Here is a 19,966-nt window from a genome sequence, read left to right as displayed (position 1 = left end):
GGCACAACAACTGGGGTGGAATTTGGTAGAGAGAATCCTGAACCCCACCGGGCAGGCAGAAGGGTGTTGGTGTGCCAAGTTGTAAACAGGTTACGCAGGACAGATTGGCTGAAGATGGAATCTTGTCTTCCAAGCAATATTATTTGTCCAAGCAATAGTGGGCTGCAAAGGTGTGGAGAGAACTCCAGGTGGCAGCCCTGCAAATGTCAGGAAGTGGCACTGATCGTAGGTGTGCTACTGAAGTCGCCATGGCCCTCACAGAGTGTGCTTTAACACGGTCTTGAAATGGAATGCCCGCTTGCTGATAGCAAAAGGATATGCAGTCCGCCAACCAGGAGGAAAGAGTCTGCTTACCCACAGGCTGCCCTAATTTGTTAGGATGGAAAGAGATGAACAATTGAGTGCTCTTCCTGTGGGCAGCTGTACGGTCTAGGTAGAACGCTAGAGCCCATTTACAGTCAAAGATATGCAGAGCCTGCTCTCCTGGATTGGAATGGGGCCTGGGAAAAAAGGTAGGTAGTATGATGGATTGATTTAGATGAAAATCCGAAACTACCTTGGGTAAGAATTTAGGGTGAGTGTGGAGTTCTGCCCGGTCCTGCAGAAGTTTATTGTAAGGCGGATAGGTAACTAGGGCCTGTAATTCACTAACTCTGCGAGTTGAAGTGATTGCCAAAAGGAAAATCACTTTCCATGTGAGATATCTAAGTTCACAGGAGTGAAGAGGCTCGAATGGTGGTTTCATGAGCTGACCCAAAACCAGGTTAAGGTCCCAAGAAGGGGCTGGAGGATGCAGTGGAGGCTTGAGGTGAAGCAAGCCCTTCAAAAAAACGTGTTACAAGGGATTGTACTGATATAGGAACATCCCCGACACCTTTATGGAAGGCGGCTAACGCACTGACATGCATTCTGATGAAATAAGTTTTTAGACCTGACTCTGACAAGAGCCAGAGATAGTCCAAAAACTTCGTGATTGGACAGGTAAAGGGGTCAAGGGACTGAGAAGAGCACCATGACGTAAACCTGTTCCATTTATAAGAGTAAGATTTTTCTCGTGGAAGGCTTCTGTGAAGCAATCAAGACACGGGAAACTGGTTCAGAAAGGTTGAGTGGCTGAAGGATTAACCTTTCAACATCCATGCCAGCAGGGGCAAGGCTTGAAGCTTGGGGTGGCAGAGGCACCTGTCGTTTTGAGTAATCAGAAGCGGATCCTTTCCCAAGGGAATGGAGAGATCCTGAAGTATTGGAAACCATACTTGACGTGGCCAGTGAGGTGCTATCAGGATCATGGTTCCATTGTCCTGACGTAACTTCACGAGAGTCTTCGAGAGAAGAGGAAGTGGAGGGAATGCATAGAGCAGACCGGTTGTCCATGAGAGGGAGAATGCATCTCTGGGCTGAGATTGTTTGCTGCGAATGAGAGAGCAGAAGTTCTCTACTTTGCAGTTTTGAGGAGACGCAAAGAGATCTATTTGAGGATAACCCCATTGTTGAAAGATGGAGTTCACTACTGAGAGGTTTAGAGACCACTTGTGCGGTTGGAAGGTGCGACTCAGCTTGTCTGTCAACACGTTGTCCACTCCCGGCAAGTAGGTGGCCCTGAGGTACATCGAATGGGAGAGGGCCTCCACCCATATCTGTGCAGCTTCCTGACACAGAAGGTAGGAGCCCGTCCCTCCCTGCTTGTATCTGCTTAAAAATGATCCTATTATATTGGGTCATATAGAGCTGATAAGCGGCAATTCAGGAGATGAGCATTGATCCTTGGAAGACACGGTGACCAATGGCATCTAGAAACTTCTGTTCCTTGCCAGGAGGAAAAGAAGTGTGAGGCTTTGATCTTTTTGCTCTATTCTGTGCGGATTCTACCACTACAGACTGGTAATCCAATTGAGGTTTTTGAAAACCTGGAGCTGACTGCACCAAATAGGTAGTGTCAGCTTTTATGTGGTCTGAGGCAATGGAGTCAGGATGTTCCCAGTTCTTCTTAAGGAGATCCAGAAGAACCTGGTGGATAGGGATGGAGGTTATTTCCTTGGGAGCATCCAGGAATTGAAGCAACTCCATCATCTGATGTCTATCATCCTGTTCAATCTGTAACTGGAAGGGAACCAATTCAGACATTTCCTTCACAAAATTTATAAAGGAAAGGTCCTCTGGAGGAGAACGCTTTCTACTTTCAGTAGGTGAAGGTAGTGAAGGCAAATCATTGGTTTCTGGTGAAGAATCATCATAAGTCCAAGTGTCATAGGGATCAGCACCTGCCCCTCTGGGAGCTAGAAGGGGACGGGGTGGTGGGATACCCAAGGGTCCAGGTCTAGGTTCCGAAGGAATAATTGGAGGCACCAATGAAGGCATCGAAGGCACCGGCGCAAGCATCAAGGACATCGATGGATGGCTTGGTGGCGCTGACGGATGTATTGACACCGATGGTTGGATCGGCGGCGAGGGACATATCGGCATCAATGGCTGAGGCAGAACTCCCGATGGAGGGATGCGGAACGGTGTTTCTCCTCCCGATGACAAAGTAAGCGGGGAGGGCACCGGAGCCAACGGTGACCTGGGATCCATCGGTGGAAAAGCGGCAATGAGCGCTTCATCCTGGAGAGCAGCAGTGCCAACGCTGCTGGAATTGGGTCGGTGGTCGGTTCCACAATCGGTACTGGTGTCGGTGCCGGAGGAACCTGGAGTCGTTGCATCGCCTTGTCGATGGCCTCCTGAACCATCCGGTCCAGTTCTTCTCGGAGACTTGGAGCAAGCAGCCCCGGCTCCAGAACAGAAGAAGGAGGCAGAGGCATAGCCGGAGGGACCACTGTTAAAGGTGGAGTCGCGGCTCGCGATACCCTGTGGGATGAGGGTTGCCTCGGTGACCCAGTCACCGAAAAGGTCGGTGCCTTTTCTGGACGGGGTTTCTTCTACAGCGGCTCGGATGATGGCGAGGTGGATGATTTCGCTCCCTCGATGGTCCGAGACTTTCGATGTCAATGGTGATGTTTATCTCTATGATCCCCTCAGTCCTGAGGGGGAGTAGAGGGTGTCGAAGGCTGAGATATCATCGACGCCGGTCGGTCACTGGCCAGTGGTCGATGCTGGCGCGAAGTTGATGGAGCCGGTTCTGACGACGTCGATGCAATGGACGGAGTCGGGGTTTGAGTACGGAAGAGAAGTTCCATCTTCTCCATTCTGGCCTTGTGACCTTTTGGTGTCATTAGGACACATCTGGTGCAGGTCAAGACATCGTGCTCTCGTCCAAGACAGATTACACAGACTTTATGGGGATCTGTGATGGACGCCATGGCCATGGAAAAAATTTAGCCACGGTACAGTCGACGGCCAGTAGGCCGCAAGGACCAAACTCGAAGGTAATCGACGGAAAAACTGGTAAAAACTTACCAGAGTACCGCAGCTTGGAAAAGTTAAAGGAGGGACCCCTGTGGGGCAAATTAACTTTTAGTAATTCCGTGAGGAAAATTCCTGTCAGGAATCTCTGCAGAGCTCCTTTACCGCAAGGCTACTGCTGCATGGAAAAAAGAAGACTAAAGGGGGGCCCCTGCTGGCTGCAGGATTAGTGCCATGCTGGGCATGCCCAGTAGGGGCCAGTCAAAGTTCTGGAAACTTTGACAAAAGTGTTCCATGATTGGGCTCCATCCTGTGATGTCACCCATATGTGAGGACTACCATCCTGTTTGTCCTGTGAGAATAATGAAAACACTAGAAAAGGGCTTGTGACTTATATTACTTCGATATTTTGCTTTGTCTAAAAATAATTTTCAATTGAAGACAGTTAAGAACAGAATATCTATAAGAATCTACTATCAGATAAAACATCACCCCCATCCTAATCTCCTTACACTGGCTCCCCATAACATCATGAGTACAATATAAAACGGCTTGCATACGCCATAACATAATCTATGGAAATAAAACAAAATGGCTTAATTCAGCAATCCGGCTACATAGTCCACAAAAAAATCTGAGATCTGGTAACAAAGGTTTATTACAAATTACTATATCAAAACAGGATATATATCTTTTAATCTAGCTCACTAATTGACTCCAATAATTTAAAAAATCATAATACATCTGTTCTAATGCAATCTTGATCATTTATTCAATCAGTAATATTTTATATATATATATATATATATATATATATATATATATATATAGTGCAAAAAATGTTTCTTTTTACAAAAAACTTTCAAATACAAAAAGTGTTACACCAATACTCATTCAAACCACACATACCATTCACAACTTTATTCCAATCACACACTCCCCCATAAAAAAAACTTGTATGAATGCAATCTATGAAACAAACTTTTCTTCAAGTACATAATGCTTTTCAAGTGGCTGATCTTGCAAAGCAACACAATAGTGAATCTCACACTTGTTCTTGAACTAAAAAAGGTCTCTCAAATGTCTCCTCCACTAGAAGTTGATGTAGCTTGTCACATGACCTATTACAAACTGCCCGGATCAATCTGTGTCTTTCAACTCCACTTTCTCAAGTTTTAAATGCCACATTGATGATTACATCTCAAGAATTCCTCAAATCATACGTAACTCAACACACAAACCCCATCACACACGAGTTTGATTGATATTGTGAAAATGTTCACGGCGAATTAAATCGCTGACATGAGTTTCTGTCAGTTATGTGTGTGTGATGGGGATTGTGAGTTGAGCTACGTATGTAATGGTTGTTTGGGTTATGTATGTGGCATCAAGAGTGGTTGAGAGTTGGGTTGCCTGGGATAGGGATAGCCAGAAACAGAAAAAAAAGAGATTGAGGGGGGACCCTTGGTGGATGCAGGGTTGGTGGCATGCTGGGCATGCTCAATGTGCCAGTCAAAGTTCTAGAAACTTTGACAAAAGTGTTCCATGATAGGGCTCTCTCCGATGATGTCACCCATATGTGAGGATTACCATCCTGCTTGTCCTGGGAGAACATGCGCAATCATGCGTGCCTCTTCTTCCCAACTGCAACTTGAGCTCCGGAGTGTAGCAACTAAAGGGTAGCATGCAGGGCATGGATAGTAGAGAACTGCTTTGTGCAGCATACACAGTATAGACAGCACCTCCTTGTTTTCTTCATGTTTGAGCTTTCCAAGCCTCTGTCTTATCCCCAGGCTGAATGTAAAAAGAAGAACATGCACTGAGCACTGGCTTTAACTCACTTTGAGTGTTATGAGCAGCAATAGCAGTGAAGGAGCTCTGACAGCCACATTTGGCAGCCAAGGGAACTGAGCCAGCTGCCCACCCCACACCAAATCCTCCCTTCTCCTGTGGGAGCTGATATATGTGTGTCTTTGCTCCTCTCTTCTTTGCTTTAAAATTTGAAAGAGATCTTGCTGGTGCTTTCAGTGCTTCTCTAGCTCTTCTTTTGGCCATATGAGTCATATAAGTCCTTTCTATGTCTGCACTGCCTGCTCCGTGGAGGCTGGTGGGCCTCACAATAGTTTTGTTAATGTAGGTGTGTCTTGTGCTTGAAAAGGTTGGGAAACACTGATATACATGTTGTAGTGATATATATATCTATATAAATAAAAATGTAAAATAGTTTGGACGTAATTGATAATCTCAGTAACTACTGCACCAATTGCTTTCAAATTTGGACACAACCTTGCTTTCACTTTCGGCAAGGTTCTTCTCTATATAGATTACATAGATGTCACACGGTTACAGATAAAAACATGTTTTTACATGTGTATGTGGAAAACAGCGACATCTGTTGGACAGACATGCAATACACGCTATCTACCTTGGGAAATGAAGCTGCTGTACTGCGCATGTGCGGGCGGGAGCGCACGTCGGGCACAGCGGAACCAACATGGCGCTGGGAGGAGCAGCGGCGATATTGGGCGTGGTGGTGTCGGCCGGCCGAACTTCGACACCTGAGAGGAGCTGCGGCGGCGATCTGGTACGGCTCACGTGCACGACAGGGAGGGATCCTCGCTGACCTCGCGTCTTCAGGAGCGGGCCGCGCAGAACCGCACAAGAGGGAGAGGGACGGGGAGGAGGGGATCAGCTGGGAGGGCATTGCGAGCGGGAGGGGATCAGAGTCAGGGAAGGAGATTCAGAGAGGGTGTGCTGTCACTGACGAAAGGGTAGGGAGTAGGCGGGGAGAGGTGACAGTGAGGGGAGGAAGAATGAAGGGGGTGGTGAGTGTCAGGGGAGAGACACAGAGGGGAGAGGTGAGTGTCAGGGGAGAGACACAGAGGGGAGAGGTGAGTCTGAGGGGTGAGAGTTGGAGTGGGGACAGGGGAGTGAAGGGGGGGTTAGTGACAAAGGGGGAGGGGTGAGTGTGAGGGGAGAGAGTTGGAGTGGGGACAGGGGAGGAAAGGGGGGGTGAGTGACCAAGGGGGAGGACGATGTGTGACTGAGGTATATGAGCAAGGGGAAGGGGGAGGGGGGGGAAAGAACCTGACTCTGCCACTGCAATGCATGACGGGCCACCGCGACACAGAGGGGAGAGGTGAGTGTGAGGGGTGAGAGTTCGAGTGGGACAGGGGAGTGAAGGGGGGTTAGTGACCAAAGGGGGAGGGGTGAGTGTGAGGGGAGAGAGTTGGAGTGGGGACAGGGGAGGGAAGGGGAGGGGTGAGTGACCAAGTGGGAGGACGATGTGTGACTGAGGTATATGAGCAATGGGAAGGGGGAGGGGGGAAAAGAACATGACTCTGCCACTGCAACGCGTGGCGGGCCACCGCGACACAGAGGGGAGAGGTGAGTGTGAGGGGTGAGAGTTGGAGTGGGGACAGGGGAGTGAAGGGAGGGTTAGTGACCAAAGGGGGAAGGGTGAGTGTGAAGGGAGAGAGTTGGAGTGGGGACAAGGGAGGGAAGGGGGGGGGGTGAGTGACCAAGGGGGAGGACAATGTGTGACTGAGGTATATGAGCGAGGGGAAGGCGGAGGGGGGGGGGGGGAGAGAACCTGACTCTGCCACTGCAACACGTGGTGGGCCACCGCTAGTATATATATATAATTTTTTATTTTTTTTACCTCAGAAGTACCTTGAAAGTTCTTTTTCATGTAAAATCTGTTATTTTAAATGCAGAATTCTTAATTGTGTGTGGATTGAGCCGGGTAGGGAGAGAGAAAAGAGAAGGGATAAGGTGCCCTAGGCTATAAGGTTTGCTAGGGCACCTAGACTCTTGCACTGGCCATGGGTTCCAGGGAAGAGGGTGCAGAGGTATCAGTTTTTAAAGTTTAGATTGCTGGAGGGAGCTGGATCTTTTTTGGTGGGCCCAGGACAACGACTGAATGAATGTGATGGGGCAGCATAATTATTGTTTGCACAGGGCAGCAAAAAAGCAAGCACTAGCCTGTGAGTAGCTGTTTCTGAGAGACCCAGAAGTGGAGTAGAAGTTATGATAATTCTGAGGGAGTAACCCATCACTTTGGGTCTTTCTTCCAAGGCAAAGAGGGCCCTGCTCTGAGTTCCAGCTGCAAATACAGATTTTCACTGGAGAAGCGAGAAGTGTTTGTTAGTTGCCTATCCAGACACCAAGCCATGTGGAGGCTGCTAGCCAGTTAGAGAGTGTTTGCCCACTGCTTTACCCGGTTTGTTTTTGTCAAAAGAAACAAAGAGCTGGGTAGAGTTTCTATAGACTTTAGTGCGTTCTAGATAATATTCTAGCGCGTGTTTACAGTCTAAGGTATGTAAAACTCTTTCGCCTTGGTGCGAGTGAGGACTGGGAAAGAATGTGGGCAAATTTATAGACTGATTCAAGTGGAAGTCAGTAACCATCTTGGGAAGGAATTTAGGGTGAGTAAGGAGTACCACTCGGTCATGTAGAAACCTGGTATAAGGCGAGTATGTTACAAGTGCTTGTAACTCACTAACTCTTCTAGCAGATGTAATAGCTACTAGGAAGAGAACTTTCCATGTAAGAAATTTAATATTGTATGAATCTATGGGTTCAAAAGGAGAACACATGAGTCTTGCTAGTACCACATTAAGGTCCCACTCTGTGACTGGTGGCCGCAAAGGGGGTTTAAGCTTAATTAAACCTCTCATAAACCTACTGACAAGGGGTTGCACTGATATCGGGGCATCTCCTACTCCCTTGTGGTAAGCTCAGATAGCACTCAGGTGTACCCTTACTGATAAAGTCTGGAGATCAGAGTCTGAAAGGTGCCAGAGATAATCTAGTAAAGATGATGTGGGGCAGGAAAAGGGGTCAATACTTTTCTGTGTGTACCATGTGGTGAATCTTTTCCACTTGCAACGATAGGATTTTCGTGAGGAAGGTTTTCATGAAGCTATGAGCACTTGAGATACATTAGTTGAAAAATTGAGTGGTTGAAGGATTATGCTTTCAACATCCAGGCTGTGAGGAATAGGGATTGAAGGTTGGGGTGGTGCAACCTGCCCTGATCCTGAGTTATGAGAGTGGGTGCTGTGCCCAGGCGAATTGGTTCCCTGATCGAGAGGTCGAGAAGTATGGGAAACCATACTTGTCAAGGCCAATACGGGGCTATGAGTATCATTGATCCTTTGTCCTGTTGTAGTTTTACCAGAGTTTTGGTTATTAGCGGTATCGGAGCATACGCGTAGAGGAGGCCAGAGTTCCAGGGGTGAACAAAGGCGTCCTTGGCTAACTGGTTTTTCTGTTTGACTAGGGAGCAGAACCTGTCCACTTTGTGATTCAGTTCGGATGCAAAGAAGTCCATTGTTGGCTGACCCCAATGTTGAAATAACCTGGTTGCTACTAGAGGATCCAGGGACCACTTGTGGGGCTGGAATTGATGACTGAGGCGATCTGCCACTACATTGTGTATGCCTGCTAGATAAGTGGCCTGAAGAAACATGGAATGGGTCAGGGCCCAGTCCCAAATTTGTGCAAATTCTTGGCAAAGGATATAAGAGCCCGTACCTCCTTATTTGTTCAGGTACCAAATGGCAACTGTGTTGTCTGGTTGTATTAGAACAGTCTTGTGTGAAAGGCAGTCCTTGATTGCATAGAGAGCATAATGAATAGCTCGAAGCTCCAAGAAGTTGATTTGGAAAGTTGCTTCAAGTTTTATCCAAGTACCTTGAGTTTGAAGACTTTCTATATGTGCTCCCCAACCCAAGGTGGATGCATCTGTAGTTAAGGTTACTTGTGGAACTGGTTGCTGGAAAGGTAGGCCCCTGAGCAAGTTGTTCGTGTTCGCCCACCAGAGGAGAGATCAACGTAACTATTGGGATATTTGAATTGGAGACGACAGTGGTTGAATGGCTTGGAGCCACTGAGATCTCAATGTCCATTGCGTTATTCTCATGGCTATTCTGGCCATAGGGGTAACATGGTCTGTGGAAGCCATGTGTCCAAGCAGAGTTAGGAACTGATGGGCTGTTGCTGTTTGTTTTGTGCACAGATATTTCGCTAATTTGAAGAGTGTCTCTGCACGGTCTTTTGGGAGGAAGGCTTTGGATACGGTGGTGTTCAATTCTGCTCCGATGAACTGAAGAAGGCGAGATGGTATAAGATGGGATTTTTGGTAATTGATTAGAAATCCCAATGAGTGAAGCAAATTGATTGTGTGCTTGAGCGAGTTGAGAGCTCCTTGTCTTGATTGGCTCTTGATGAGCCAGTCGTCTAGATAAGGAAATACATGTATGCTTTCTTTGCGTAGATGGGCCGCTGCTACTGCTAAGCATTTTGGGGTAGATTTTATAAGAAGCGCACGGGCGTACTTTTGTTCGCACAACCCTGCGCAAACAAGAGTACGCAGGATTTTAATAGATACGCGTGTAGCCGCGCGTATCTTTTAAAATCCGGGGTCAGCCTGTGCAAGGGGGTGAACATTTGTGCACCTTGCGCGTGCTGAGCCCTGTGCGTGCTGCCTGTTCCCTTCGAGGCTGCTCCGATTTCAGAGCGGCCTCGGAGGGAATTTTTTTTTTGTTCCCCCCACCTTTCCCTCCCTTCCCCTACCTATCCCATCCCCCAGCCCTAACTAAATCGCCCCCCTTACCTTTATTTTAAAAGTTATGCCTGCCCCGGCCAGCTGCCAGCGTGCCATTCCCCGGCCCGGGAGCAGTTTCGGAGGCCTCGGCCACACCCCTGGAATGCCCCCGGGCCGGCACCACGCCCCTGACACTCCTCCCGACACGCCCCCCAAGCAAAGCCCCCGGGACTTACCCGCGTCCCGGGGCTTTGTGTGTGCCGGCAGCCTATGCAACATAGGCTCGGCGCACGCAGGGGGAGCTTGGGGCAGGTTTTCGCGGGGTACTCGCATACCCCTTTGAAAATCTGCCCCTTTGTGAATACTTGGGGTGCGGAGACAAGTCCAAATGGTAGTACCCAGTATTGAAAATGTTGATGACCCACCAGAAAATGCAGGAACTTGCGATGAGGGGGAAATATTGGAATGTGAGTGAAGGCGTCTTGAAGATCTAGAGAATAGAGCCAATCTCCTGTCTGATGAAGGGGAAACATGGTGCCTAAGGATACCACTCTGAACTTCTCTTTTACGGAGAAATTTGTTGAGTTTTCAGAGATCTAAGGGACGTAGACCTCCTGTTTTCTTTGGAATGAGAAAATAGTGGGAGTAGAATCCTCTGCCCTGCTGAGGTCGGGGACCTGGTTCCACAGCCCTGGCTCTCAGGAGGGTGGATAATTCTGTTTGAAGAACAGTGAAATGATCTTTGTATACCCAAAGTGAACTTGGTGGAGAGTGGTTGGATACTGTGAGAAAATCCAGATGGTAACCTTGTGTTATAATGGAAAGTACCCATTGATCTGCTGTGATGTTTGACCAATTGGGTAGAAAGAAGGAGATCCAACCTCCCACTGGTAGATCTGGGATCGGGTTGGTGGAGTGGCTGCTGTCCTCTGGCAGGTTTTTAAAATCCCGATGCTGGGCCTGTCTGAGGAGGAGGCTGAGGCCTAGGTGTCCTTGGTTGTCTGGATTGACCTCTCTGGGATGGTCTTGATGCCTTACCATGATGACCTAGAAAGAGTATCTTTGTGTTCTGTAATATGGTTTCCTGGTGTCCTTTCTGGCTGTGTGCCGCGCAGAAGAGGGTGTCTCTGTTGGAACAGCAGAGAGTTGGCACAGAGCTTCAGAATGTTCCTTTAGCTACGCCACAGCATCTTGTAACTTCTCTCCAAAAAGGTTGTCTCCAGTCCAGGCAGGTCTGCCAATTTTTCTTGAACCTCAGGCCTGAGGTCAGAAGCCTTTAGCCAAGCCCATCTGAGTGCACTAATTCCTGTTGCAGCCATTCTGGAAGATGTTTCAAAGCTGTTATAGGCTGCACGGACTTCATGTTTACTTGCCTCTAGGCCCTTATAAATAATGTTATTAAAAGAATCTTGGTGTTGCTGAGGCAGAGATTCAGATAATTCCTGCAATTGCTTCCATAAATTGCACTGGTATTCAGTCATATATAATTGATATGATGCAATTCTGGAGACTATCAATGAACCTTGGAACATTTTCCGGCCAAGAGTTTCTAGGAATTTCTTCTCCTTGCCAGGTATCGTAGATGAGTGTGGGTGGATTCTCTATGACTTCTTTTGGGCAGACTCCACAACTACAGATTGGTGCGGGAGTTGAGGTTTTTGAAAACCTGGTATATGTTGAACCAGGTATGTGGCATCAGTCTGCTTGTTCACTGGTGGAACTGAACAAGGATGCTCCCACAATCTATGCTGGAGATCAACAAGGACTTCATGCACTTGTATGGCAAGTACCTCCTTTGGAGTATCTACAAATTGCAAGACTTCCAGGGTTTTCTGTCTTGTGTCCTCTTCAGCTACCAACTGGAAAAGAACAGTATCTGACATCTCATTTACTAAATTGGAAAAGGAGAGGTCCTCTGGTGGCGACTTCCTCCTTTCTTCCGGTGGGGATGGGACGATAAAATATCCTCCAATGAAGAATCGGTGTCCCCTTCGTCCCAGGTATCTAATGAAGGATGCCGTGGAGGAGTGGAATGAGGTATGAAACTTGGCATTGAAGGTATCGATGGTTTCATCGGTGGCATCAATGGTGTAATTAATGGAACCGATGGAGAAAATGGGTGCCTCGGATGAGAAATCCCCGACAGTCCTGGAATAGGCTCAGGCATTGGTGAATTTCCCGAGGCACTGTCTTCCCTGGGCTCAGGAATCGGTGACGTCGTGCCCAATGGTAGTGGCTGCATCGGGAGGGCACTGAGTAAGGCATCAAGCTTAGCGAGTATCGGTGTAAAGAGGGAGAGGTCCGGCATGGGCACCAGTGCAGGCATCGGTGCTGGTGATGGTATTGGTGCCGGCATCGGCATCGATGGTTGGATATCTCACAGAGTGTCCCTAACTGCCTAGCGGATGAATCCCTCCAGTTCCTCCCGTATAGCTGGTGAGGTCAGAGCAGATATAGGGGTGGCAGAGAAAGTAGAACAGGCTCTTCCACAGACCCCTTTGGTGGCACGGTATCTGGCACCGATAATGGTGGGGATCGCCTAGGACTGAGAGGCATCAAAAGGGTGTCAATGGCTGTTCCACTCGAGCCTTTTTCGGTGGCGGCTCGAAGGGTATCAAAGGCGCTCCGGGAATCGATCCGACATCGAGGGTAGAAGTTCATCGATGGTGATGGCGATGCTTTTCACGATGCTCAGTGCCTTTTTTCTCGAGCCCGGAGTTCGATTTTATCGATGACCGAGATGGAGTAGGGGACGGACGGTCATTGCTTCCATCGGGTTGTCGCTTGGTTCTAATTACCAACTTTTTGGCCGCTCCTGCCAGAGATGACTTTGTCAATGTCGACATCGATGGTAGTAATTGAATATGAAAGAGATGTTCCATCTTTTCCAGATGGGCCCGTCTGCCTTTGGCCGTCATCTCAGCACATTGTGGACATGTCGATACACTATGTCCTTCGCCCAAACACAGGACACACTTGACATGTAGGTCTGTGATGGACATCGTGCTAGGGCAATTTGCACATTTTTTAAACCCCTTTGCCATTGTGAAGGCTGGACAGCCATCGACAGCCTTCTGACAAGGAAAATTTTTGAAACGGTATCGACCGGAAAAAAAATGTTGTATTTATTTATTTATTTTATTTAATTTAATTTAAAATCTTTTCTATACCGTCGTTAAGCTAGCTGCCGTCACAACGGTTCACAATAAGGCACATAATAGCATGTTTGCTTTAGATTATGTTAACTAAATAGGTGCCAAAAAAATATTGTAACATAGTTTCATATTAAATATTACTTAGTGGTTGTGATAAGTCATGTCTACTTCTAACTATATCAGCTATAAGATAAATTAACACTTAAATCTCGTTCTATGTTGTTGCAATCTAATAAGAATAAAATACACACAATTCGAGTAAACTGGTATGTGTGTGGGAGTTCTGCTGACCGCATCCTACATTTCCCTGGATTCTACTCTCCATTTTCTTTGTGATTCTCCCATTTCCACCAAACCAATGGTGGAAATGGGAGAACCCTATGAAGGGGCTTGATTTTGAGAATTTTTAAACTTTTTCCATGAGGAAAATTATTGTGTGAGGGATCACACAGGACTCCTTCACCGCGAGGCTAACTGCAGTGCGGAAAAAAGAAGACTGAAGGGAGACCCCTGTGGCTCGAGGGATCATGGCATGCTGGGCATGCTCAGTGGGCTCAGTGTGCCAGTCAAATGTTTCTAGAAACTTTGACAAAGTTTTCCATGATAAGGCTCTGTCCAGTGACGTCACCCATATGTGCGGGCTATCATCCTGCTTGTCCTGGGATAGCACCTGTTACAGGTAAGCAACTCTGCTTTTTCCCAGGACAAGCAGGATAGTAGTCCTCAGAGATGGGTGAATAGCAAACTACAGGCTGCTCCCGAAACAAACTAGGCCAACCAGTACCCAACCATGTGCAACAGGCACAACAACTGGGGTGCTGTTGGCAACAATGGGGCAGCCTGAAATTCACAGTGGGCCCTAGGTAGGAAGAGTTGGGTTCTTACACTGGAAACAAATTACTTAGGACAGACTGGCCAAAGATGCTGTCTTGTTGACCATTCTTGTCCAAACAATAATGGGCTGTGAAGGTGTGGAGGGAGCTCCATGTCACAGCCCTGCAGATGTCGGCAAAATGCACTGATCGGAAGTGTGTTGACGTCACCATGGCCCTTACTGAGTGCAATTTTACTCGTCCCTCGAGTGGAAGGCCTGCTTGCTGGTATTAGAAAGTAATACAGTTCGCAAACCAGTTAGACAGAGTCTGCTTGCCTATCGCAACCCTAAGTCTATTCTTATCAAAGGAGATGAAGAGTTGGGTGGACTGCCTGTGGGCTGTAGTGCTGTCTAAATAAAAAGCGAAAGCACACTTACAGTGCAAGGAATGCAGAGCCTGCTCACCGGGATGAGAGTGTGGATCTCGGGAAAAAGTTGGGCAGTACAATGGACTGATTCAGGTGGAAGTCAGTCACTACTTTCAGTAGGAACTTAGGGTGAGTGCGCAGTACCACCCGGTCGTGGAGGAACATTGTGTATGGCGGATAGGTCACCAGGGCCTGCAGCTCACTGACTCTTCGAGCAGATGTAATCGCCACCAGGAAGAGGACCTTCCAGGTGAGGTGCTTGAGCTCGAAAGAGCACAGGGGCTCAAACAGAGGCCGTATGAGCCATGCCAGCACAACGTTGAAGTCCCAGGCCACAACAGGGGGATGTAGCAGAGGCTTTAGCTGAAGTAAGCTTCTTATGAATTGCCCTACCAGGGGTTGCGTTGTTACTATGGCATCCCCTACCCCTCGATGATAAGCCGCAATGGCACTCAGATGCACCAGGATGGAGGTAGTTCGCAAACCAAACTCCGAGAGGTGCCAGAGGTAGCCCAAAGAGCATCGACGTGGAGCAAGAGAAGGGATCAAGACCTTATTGCGTGCAGCACATGGAGAATCTCCTCCACTTTGTCCGATAAGACTTCTGCGTAGGCGGCTTTCGTGAAGCTACCAGGACCTGTGAGACAATAGAAAGGTCGAGGGATTATAGAACTAACCTTTCAACTTCCAGCTGTCAGGGACACGGACTGGAGGTTCAGATGGCGCAATTTGCCCTGATCCTGTGTGATGAGGTTGGGCTCCATGCCCAGGCGAATGGGCTCCTGGACATAGAGGTCACGGAGTATGGGAAACCAGACTTGATGCAGCCAGTATGTGGCTATGAGGATCATTGAGCCTCTGTCCTATTGTAGCTTCACGAGAGTCTTGCTTATGAGTGGAATCGGTGGGTACACATATAGCAGGCCTGCACTCCAGGAGTGGGCGAAGGCATCCACAGCTGGTGTTCTTCGGTCCTTGTGTAGGGAGCAGAATCGGTCCACTTTGCGGTTGTGGTAGGACGCAAAGAGATTGATGTCCAGCTGACCCCACCAGTGGAAGATCCTGCTTGCAACAGAGGGATTTAGGGACCACTCGTGGGGCTGGAAAGTCTAGCTGAGGAGGTCCGCCATCACATTCTTTGTGCCCGCTAGGTAGGTGGCTCGCAGTAGCATGGAATGCGACAGGGCCCAGGCCCAAATCTGCGCCACATCTTGGCAGAGCAGGTAAGAGCTCATGCTCCCCTGCTTGTTCAGGTACCTCATGGCTACCTGGTTGTCCGTCTGGATTAAGATGACCTTGTTGGATAGGCAGTCCTGGAATGTGTAGAGGGCATACCACATCACCCGGAATTCCAGGAAATTGATCTGGCAGGTCGCTTTGGCCCTGGACCATACCCCTTGTGTTTGCAGGTCGTTGACATGGGCTCCCCAGCCCAGGCTGGAGGCGTCCATAGTCAAGTTCACCTGAGCAGCCAGTGGATGGAAGGGAAGCCCCTGCACAAGTCAGACTCATGCGTCCACCAAGCGAGGGATAGTCAAAGCTGGTTGGTTATTTGGACAATCGTTGAGTGTTTCTGAGTGGCTTGATTCCACTCAGACCTCAGGGTCCATTGCATGACCCTCATGGCTAGGCGGGCCATTGGGGTGACGTGGACTGTTGATAGCATATGACCTCCTTGTTCGCCCTCCCTGTTCATTGTAATTTCTGCCTTTTAAGTTACATTGTAAACCGGTATGATGTATGCATACTAATACCGGTATATAAAAGTTTTTAAATAAAATAAATAAATAAAACAATGTGAGGAGCAGGCGAGCGGAGGCTGTCCACCGGCGGCAAATGGAGCTGGCCAAGTTGAATAGTGTGGTTGTGCATTCGCTGGGGAGGAACGCCTTGGTCATGGTGGTGTCTAGGTCTGATCCGTTGAAGGAAAGTTGGTGGGATGGAGTCAAGTGGGATTTCGGGTAATTTACCAGAAAACCCAGTGACTGGAGAAGTCGTATGGTCAGGTGGAGGGAGTGGAGGGCTCCTTCTCTGGACAAGCTTTTGAGGAGCCAATCATCCAGATACGGGAAGACATGGACGCCCCTGCGGAGCAACTGTGCTGCTATGACTGCCAGGCACTTGGTGAACACTTGGGGCGCCGAGGCAAGGCAGAATGGCAGTACTCTGTACTGGAAGTGCTGGTGTCCCACTACAAATTGCAGATATTTGTGATAGGGAGTAAAGAACGCAATATGGGTGGAAGTGCCTTGTAGATCCAGAGAGCAGAGCCAATCTCCTTGTTGTAGAAGCGGGAGCACGGTGCCCAAGGACACCATTCTGAACTGCTCCTTGTGGAGGAACCTGTTTAAGGCCCGTAGATCGAGGATAGTTTGGAGGCCGCCGGTCTTCTTTGGGATAAGAAAATACCGGGAGTAGAACCCCATTCCCTGCTGAGCCTTAGGAACTGGTTCTACGGCTCTGGCTTGCAGTAGGACCGAGAGTTCTGACTCAAGGAGTGCTGTGTGATCGCTCAGGCTCCATGTCGGGGTGGGCGGGAAGTCTAGGGGGCACAGAGAGGAAATTTAGATGGTAACCGTGGGTGATGATGGACAATACCCATTGGTCGGTGGTAATCGGGCACCAACTGACTGCAAAGTCTCACAGGCGGCCTCCCACCAGTGAATTGGGTGATGTTGTCAAGGGGGGGGGGGGGGGGGGGTAGCTACTGCCCTCTGGATGCAAGTCAAAAACCCATTGCAGGTCCAGCTTGGGGAGCTGGCTGCGCTCTAGGAGCCCTCTGCTGATGAGGCTGGGCTCTCTGAGAGGGCCGGGTTGTACGATCACGGGATGTAGGAGGGTAATACCTCCGTGGTCTATAAAATTGTTTCCTAGTGTCCCTACATGGGCCCCCTATGGGTTGCGAAAGGGGTATCCGAGATGGCAGTGGATAGTTGATGCAGGGTTTCATGATGGTTCTTGAGCTAGGCCACTGCATCCTGAATCTTGTCCCCAAACAAGTTTTCTCCTGTACAGGGGAGATCAGCCAATTTGTCCTGAACCTCTGGGTGTAGGTCCAAAGCCTTAAGCCAGGCCCAGTACCTGGCACTATTGCCCACTGCCAAGACTCTGGATGCTGTCTAGAAAGAGTCATAGGCTGCTCTGACCTTGTGTTTTCCAGCCTCCAATCCTTTCTGGAGGATAGAGGCCAAGCCCTCCCAGAACTGCTGTGGCAGGGTCTCTGAGAATTCCTAGACTTGTTTCCAAAGATTCCTATTGTATTGGGTCATGTAAAGTTCGTATGCTGCTAAGCGAGCAATTAACATAGACCCTTGGAACACCCTGCAGCCTAAGACATCTAACACTATGTTCTATGTAATGCCTTTTGGCAATTTTCATGTTCTGTTTCAATGTAAACCGATGTGATCTTTATTTCATATAGGAACACCGGTATATAAAAATCTAAAAATAAATAAATAAATAACACCTTCTGTCCTTTCCAGGAGGGGCAGAGGAGTGAGGATGGGTCCTTTTAGCTTTCTTCTGGGCTGATTCCACAACCACAGATTGGTAGGGTAATTGGCTCTTTTGAAACCCCAAGGTTTGTTGTACGAGGTAGGTTGCATCGGTCTTCTTGTTGACTGGAGGCACCATACCTGGGTATTCCCAGAGGTGGTGCAAGAGGTTGAGGAGACCTCATGCACTGGGACTGCCATAACTTCTTTTGGGGCATCCACAAACTGTAGGACCTCCAACATTTTGTGTCTAGTGTCCTCCTCAGTTAGAAGTTTGAATGGAATAGTCTCAGACTGACAAAACTGGCAAAGGAGAGGTCCTCCGGAGGGTAGCGCCACCTCTCTTCCAGGGGTGAAGGCTCAGAAAGAAGTTCCTCTGAAGCCTGTGAGGAATGGTCAGAGAAGGCATTGTCCCATGGATCATAAGGAGGCTCCCCTTCACCCACTGGACCTCCAGATGGAGGGAGATGGTGAAGCCGCACTGAGGCAGGCGGCGCCGGCACCGAAAGCACTGGGGTCAGGAAGGGCCGTTGAGGCACCGGTAGTGCTGACGGCCCTGGAACGGGTTCTGGCATCAGCAGGTCCTGTGCAGGGAATGGGCCAGGGGCCGCATCTTCTTCCTCCGAGGAACCCGGAATCGGAATTGAGACTGGGGAAGGCATCGGTGGTTGGCTCAGTACCAAAGGACCCGATGGAAAGGGTTGCGATGGTAGGGCACTAATGAGGGTGTCCAAGCTGTTTGCTTTTTTGACTGCCGCAACACACTGAACCGACGATTTCAATGTGTTATCCACTATGACGCCTAGATGTCTTTCTTGGGTGGTAGCACCTAATATGGAACCTAACATTGTGTAACTATAGCATGGGTTATTTTTCCCTATATGCATCACCTTGCACTTATCCACATTACATTTCATCTGCCATTTTGATGCCCAATTTTCCAGTCTCACAAGGTCTTCCTGCAATTTATCACAATCTGCTTGTGATTTAACTACTCTGAACAATTTTGTATCATCTGCAAATTTGATTACCTCACTCGTCGTATTTCTTTCCAGATCATTTATAAATATATTGAAAAGTAAGGGTCCCAATACAGATCCCAGAGGCACTCCACTGCCCACTCTCTTCCACTGAGAAAATTTTCAATTTAATCCTGCTCTCTGTTTCCTGTCTTTTAGCAGTTTGTAATCCACAAAAGGACATCGCCACCTATCCCATGACTTTTTACTTTTCCTAGAAGCCTCTCATGAGGAACTTTGTCAAACACCTTCTGAAAATCCAAGTACACTACATCTACCGGTTCACCACGTTTATTTACTCCTTCAAAAAAGTGAAGCAGATTTGTGAGGCAAGACTTGCCTTGGGTAAAGCCATGCTGACTTTGTTCCATTAAACCATGTCTTTCTATATGTTCTGTGATTTTGATGTTTAGAACACTTTCCACTATTTTTCCTGGCACTGAAGTCAGGCTAACCGGTCTGTAGTTTCCCAGATCGCCCCTGGAGCCCTTTTTAAATATGGGGGTTACATTAGCTATCCTCCAGTCTTCAGGTACAATTGATGATTTTAATGATAGGTTACAAATTTTTACTAATATGTCTGAAATTTCATTCTTGAGTTCCTTCAGAACTCTGGGATGTATACCATCTGGTCCAGGAGATTTACTACTCTTCAGTTTGTCAATCAGGTCTACCACATCTTCTAGATTCACTGTGATTTGGTTCAGTCCATCTGAATCATTACCCATGAAAACCTTCTCCAGTACAGGTACCTCCCCAACATCCTCTTCAGTAAAAAATGAAGCAAAGAAATCATTTAATCTTTCCGTGATGGCCTTATCTTCTCTAAGTGCCCCTTTAACCCCTCGATCATCTAACGGTCCAACTAACTTCCTCACAGGCTTTCTGCTTCGGATATATTTTTAAAAGTTTTTACTGTAAGTTTTTGCCTCTATGGCCAACTTCTTTTCAAATTCTCTCTTAGCCTGCCTTATCAGTGTCTTACTTGCCAACGCTTATGCATTATCCTATTTTCTTCTGTTGGATCCTTCTTCCAATTTTTGAATGAAGATCTTTTGGCTAAAATAGTTTCTTTCACCTCCCCTTTTAATCATGTCGGTAATCATTTTGCCTTCTTTCCACCTTTCTTAATGTGTGGAATACATCTAGACTGTGCTTCTAGGATGA

The 19,966-nt window shown here is 48.0% G+C and overlaps 1 protein-coding gene across 1 annotated transcript in view; it reads right to left on the bottom strand.

The window, feature by feature from the left end:
* Nucleotides 1-19,966, bottom strand: part of DNAH8 (dynein axonemal heavy chain 8) — a 1,926,251-nt gene that overhangs the window by 1,008,802 nt on the left and 897,483 nt on the right.

This window comes from Rhinatrema bivittatum, chromosome 3 (assembly GCF_901001135.1).
Source record: "Rhinatrema bivittatum chromosome 3, aRhiBiv1.1, whole genome shotgun sequence".
NCBI classification, from domain to species: domain Eukaryota; kingdom Metazoa; phylum Chordata; class Amphibia; order Gymnophiona; family Rhinatrematidae; genus Rhinatrema; species Rhinatrema bivittatum.
This window is presented reverse-complemented; position numbering and strand designations above follow the sequence as displayed.